This window comes from Sciurus carolinensis, chromosome X (genome assembly GCF_902686445.1).
Source record: "Sciurus carolinensis chromosome X, mSciCar1.2, whole genome shotgun sequence".
Taxonomy (NCBI): domain Eukaryota; kingdom Metazoa; phylum Chordata; class Mammalia; order Rodentia; family Sciuridae; genus Sciurus; species Sciurus carolinensis.
Window position 1 is genome coordinate 117,336,949 of NC_062232.1, and position 5,266 is coordinate 117,342,214.

General features: G+C 37.8%; 1 pseudogene; it reads right to left on the bottom strand.

Annotated features, from left to right (window-relative positions):
* Nucleotides 1–2,348: 2,348 nt before the first annotated feature.
* On the bottom strand, nt 2,349–3,217 carry LOC124971298 (40S ribosomal protein SA-like; annotated as a pseudogene).
* Nucleotides 3,218–5,266: the final 2,049 nt, after the last annotated feature.

Sequence of the window (5,266 nt, forward strand, 5' to 3'; positions counted from 1 at the left end):
ACAGACAAATAAAACTGTATTCGTTAATACAAAATATTGTTTCTATGAAAATTTTTCAAATAGCCAACTAAAAATCTTCTAGGAAAAAAATAAGTAGTTTAGCAAAGTTGTAGGGCATGGGTTTGATGTACAATTCTATTTCTCTATCCTGACAATGAATGATTGGAAAATGAAACTTAAAAAGAAGCACTGTCATTTATAATATCACCAAAACATAAAAGAGAAAACAGAAATTCAACTGGGTATACTAGAACACACCTGTAATCTCAGCAGCTCAGGAGGATTGCAAGTTAAAGGACAGCTTTCACAACTTAGTGAGACCATAAGCAACTTAATAAGGCCATAACACTTTAGTGAGACCCGGTCTCAAAACAAAAAACAAAAAGGGATAGGGATGTAGCTCAGTGGCAAAGCACCTCAGGGTTCAATTCCCAGTAACCTCCCCTCACCACAAGAAAAATAACAAAATGCATGCAAATTTTGTATGCTGAAAATAGAAATTCATTATAATATTAGTTTTAATTTAAAAAACCCCTGCAATTAGATTCATGCCCATAGTAGAGGATTGGATAAATAATATATGGTCCTTTAAATAAACACTATTCAATGATCTTTAAAAGCCGCTGCATGGAATAATGGCATTTGCCAGTAAATCAATGGAAGTGGAGAACATCATGATAAGTGAAATAAGCCTGACTTGGTACATTGAAGGTCAAATGTTTTCTCTCATATGTGGAAAGAAAAGATGACCTGAAAGTAAATGGGCTGTTAAGAGATGGGAAGGAGGCTGGAGGGAGGGGCAACAAAGGAAGATCAAGAGAGAGTGAAAGGAAGGGTGGACATGATCAAGGCACAATATATACAAGTATGAAAATGTCACAATGAAACTCATTAATTTGAACAATCAATGTGAGAATAAAAATTGTAGATTATTATTTATCAAACTTTAATTTCAATATATTATGTTTAAAAAGCAAGTTTTTAAAAATGTATATGCAATAAAATTTTGTTTAAATCTCTATACACATATATTAATAAGAATGAGCTCTTACAGACACACATCAAGGTTTAAGTCACAATTATCTCTAACTGGTAAAGTGATGGGTATGTTAAACTTTTTCATCTATTATCTTATCCTCTCTTCCTTATTTTTACATTAACATGTATAGTTTATGTCATAAAAATAAATGGTAAATATTTTTATACATTACATTTGGTCTCTATCAGCCCTCTCTCTCTTTTCTTTTAGTACTAGAGACTGAACTCAGGGGTGCTTTACCATTAAGCTACATCCACAGCTCTTTCTAATTTTCAGATTGAGACAGGATCTTGCTAAGTTGATGAGGATGGCCTTGAACTTGCCATCCTCCTGTCTCAGCCTCCTGAGTTGCTAGAATTATTGGTGTGTGCTACTACTACTGCCCGAGGTTGTATCAGCTCTCTTATATGGTTGAGAAAGAATTTCACAGAGTGATGTATATATAATCTTTCTAAATTTTTCTTTATCCTTCTCATCTTCACCTAAGTAGCTATCAAGATAAATTTAGTGTCAGCCTTATGTAATCATGTTGAGATTTGGGTAGTTTCATTTGAACTTCATGTTTTCAACATTCTAGAATCTCAATTATGTTTATAATTTCCCCAAAATGCTTTAAGGTTCAATTATATTTTGACATTCATAAACAATTTTGCTATTTTGAATATTCTCTCTTTCTTGACTCCTATTGCATTTGGTGTGATAATATGACACAACACTAATTTTGACAGTTTTAATCAAACAATAGTATAAATGATCACATTTCCATTTGCATTTTAAAATACTACTAAGTATGCATATCATGAATATATATATTTCAGATACTGCTGGGGAATATAATTTTGGTTTTACTTGTACTATCTACTTTGGGAAAAAAATCACTAATTCGCATCTTGAAATTATTATCATAATAAAAAATGATAATAATAAAATAAAATTTGCCTAAGCAGAAATCAGACCGACTTGTGAACAAAATCTTTGGCCTGATACTTTTTCCAAAAGTCATCTATTTCCCCTCCTTTTTATGGGGTGGTGGGTACAGGGGATTGAACCCAGGGGCACTGAGCCAAATCCCCAGCCCTATTTTGCATTTTATTTAGAGACAGGATCTCACTGAGTTGCTTAGTGCCTTGCTTTTGCTGAGGCTGGTTTTGAACTCACAATTCCCCTGCCTAAGCTTCCAAAGCTGCTGGGAGTACAGGTGTGTGCCACCGTGCCTGGCTCCCCTACCCCCCCCCTTTTTTTTAAGAAACTGGTGTTTATTCTCCATAATCTTATTTCCATTTTGCTTAATAAGTGTCTGCAGAACAGCTCAAGTCCACTCCGTGGTTGTTCCTACCCACTCAGTGACCTGATCAGTGGGAGCTGCAGACCAGTCTTCAGTGGCTGACTGGGCACTCCAGTCTCCAGTAGGGAACTGCTGGATAGGCACAGAGGGCACCTGTACACCTTCAGACCAGTCTGCAACCTCAGGTTGAGTAGCAGTGAACTCAGGAGCTGGAGCAGTCCATTCACCCTGAAATGCCTCCTCGGTCACAGTTTTTTCAGCAGCAGCCTGCTCTTCCTTTGCATTCTCTTCAGGATCTCTGTAGAAGTTGAAATCAGGCATGACCTCCCATGGGTGTGCATGGGAAATGGTGTCACGCATGCGCAGAACTTCTCGGGCCAGCATCCCCCATATCGGACCCACAGAATGAACTCCCTTATTGTTGCATGGGATGGCAATGTCCACGTAGCACAGAGGGGAGTCTGTGTTACAAGGAGCAATGGTGGGCAGATTGACATAAGATGCTTCTGTAAGAGGCGGGTGGTCAGCCCTGGGATCAGTAACCACCAGAAGATGTGGCTCCCGGAAGGCTGCCTGGATCTGGTTAGTGAAGGTTCCAGGGGTGAAGCAATAAGAGTGGCTCAGGTGGCAGCAGCAATCTTCAGCACAGCCCACTGGCCAGTGTTCTTAGAGGATAAGACACTGACATCGGCATGGTTTTCAATGGCAACAATGGCATGAGCTGCCGGCAGAAGCTTCACCCAGATTTATGATGTATATGCCATCACTTTTTCTTCGTAGACATATTATTCCATCTGGAAATCAAGGTTAGTGCCACCTAAGTGGGTTCCTGCTGCAAGGAATTTGAGGACATCCTCTTCCTTCATTTGCAGGACATCAAGTGCTCTGGACATTGTGACAGTTTCCCTTTAAGTTACGGCGGGAATCAAGAACCATGCTGTATGGACCCCTCACTAGGTAGCATGGAAAGGGTCCCCCTCCTTTTTAAAGGGTTGTGGAAATCATTATACATTGGTCAGTCACTGAGTTAAAACAGAAAACTGACCCAGGACTCTAGCATATTATGATGAAATTGAGTGAAAAATCAAATACTGGTAAATAAGCAAATAATGACATGTCTGCAGCATTTTAGAAAAGCAGGCTCTGGAGTCAGACTACTTGGATTCCACACCTTTGGCTTATTGGCCACAAAATCTTGTAAAAGTTACTTAATCTCTCCTGGTGTCCATTTCCTCCTCTGTAAAATGGGGATAATGCCAACACTTTCCTTAGAGGGATGAAGTGAAGATTGATTGAGTCACTACTTGTACTATGTATCATATACCTGTGCTAAGTGCTATTGCACCGATTATCTGGTTTTATGAAATTCTCCAATAATCTTATGGCATATATATTAGCATCTCCATATCATATATGCAGCATAACACAGTAGTTAAGAATTCAGACTGAGGATCAGACTTCCAGGGTTTTAATCCTGGCTCACCACCTATAAACTATGTGATCTGGGAAACATCACTTAAACATTTATAGCTTCCATTTCCCATCTCTAAATTGGGGAACATTTTAAGCAAAATGCCTACAACATAAGGTATCTATGAGGATTAAATAAGCCACTGCCTATTAAGGTCATCACAGTGCCTGGAACATAAGTGATCTTAACTGTCATTATTGCTACTAGAACAGATGACAGCAAGCATCTAATCCCATGTTGCAAAACTCCCTAATTTTTCACTTCATGTTCTTTGCATAGTTCTGTGCTGCTTATGATGGCAATTCAATTCCCTTTTCTTGGTTTTAGTGAATGATGAGGATCTTTAAACTAAGTGTAATCTCTGGTTGCACCATAAGGTTCTCTTGCTCCTCTAAATGGCAATGATTTCTGGATAGATTAAAATAGACTAAATTAGAAGTTGAACAGAAAGCAGGAATGTATTCTTTCTGTTTAACACATAACATGTCAGCACAGAAATAAAGTTGAAAGGGAGATATTATTAATTATGGCTGTGTCACCTACACCACAGTTATGTGCATGATTTTAAAATTATCTTATTGTTTTTCTAGTGATTGTGAGTATAGAGCATATAGAATACAATACTCTGGTAAACCTTACTGAGCAGGAGAGTACATGGGAATGTGATTCTACTCAAGCCAACAACATGGACTTGTTCTCTGGACTTCCTCTCTGGAAGGATGGGAAGGTGATACCTAAAGAGAAAGAGGAAAGCAGAAAAATCTGCCCTCAGAGGAAATCTTTCTATGTAAACAGTCAAGGAGCTCCAGGCAATTAACTCCCCTAGACAACTTTGAATACTCTTCCTAAAATATAGCCTGTGGGTTTGACAGTCAATGAATTTTTGTTACCTCTGTTGACCAAAGAGAGCATTTGAATCTTTAGACTTTACAGCTTCAACAGAAAACTGATACCAAACCAGTTTGGGTTTTTGTTTCATTTGAGCAGTGTGACTAAACATCTTTTGAAAATTTCAAAGATTAAATTCAGAAGTCAAAAAAGATCATAAAAGACACCCTAGCAGGTATACTGAACTTGGTGAAACATCTCAGGATAACAACATGAGAAAAGGTGGCTAAGCATAATGCCTCTGTACTTCATTCTGAACCTTGCAACATTTATGCTATATTTGAATTGCCCTCTGAGGAAGCTCTATGAAACTTTCAACACTAAATGAGAATGTGCTGTAATTAGTCTATATTTGTGGTTGGAGAAAGTTCTTTGAAGCAATTTATACACCAAGAGTATAGTTTCAAATAAGTAAAACTATTATAATGCAAAAATCACATTGCACCCTTGATCTGAGTCAGTTGTGTCATGAAACCTCCTCACTGATATTTTGGTTTCTACAAACAACAAGCCAAAAGAACTTCCATTCAGAATGTGTACTGAAATAGAAGTAAAATGAAAAGCAATTTTTTGCTCAAAACAC